This window comes from Penaeus monodon, chromosome 31 (assembly GCF_015228065.2).
Source record: "Penaeus monodon isolate SGIC_2016 chromosome 31, NSTDA_Pmon_1, whole genome shotgun sequence".
NCBI classification, from domain to species: Eukaryota; Metazoa; Arthropoda; class Malacostraca; order Decapoda; family Penaeidae; genus Penaeus; species Penaeus monodon.
Window position 1 is genome coordinate 18,362,621 of NC_051416.1, and position 247 is coordinate 18,362,867.

Genomic DNA, 247 nt, shown 5'->3' on the forward strand with positions numbered 1-247 from the left:
GCAGCGATTGAATTCCCTATTTTGGCAGCGGTACCTGCACTCAAGGCCTTGCTTGAGCGTACAGAAATGAGGTCCCGTATCTCTGCGACCACCCGCAGGTAATGGTCTCAGGGTAGACCTTGGATCGCAGTTGGTTTATAATATTCGAGATATGTATGAACATTATTTCGCGTGAAAAAACAAGCCTCATATCACTTCTTTATGCAGGCTTTTTCACTCTAGGAAATCACATTTCTTGAAAGAGCAA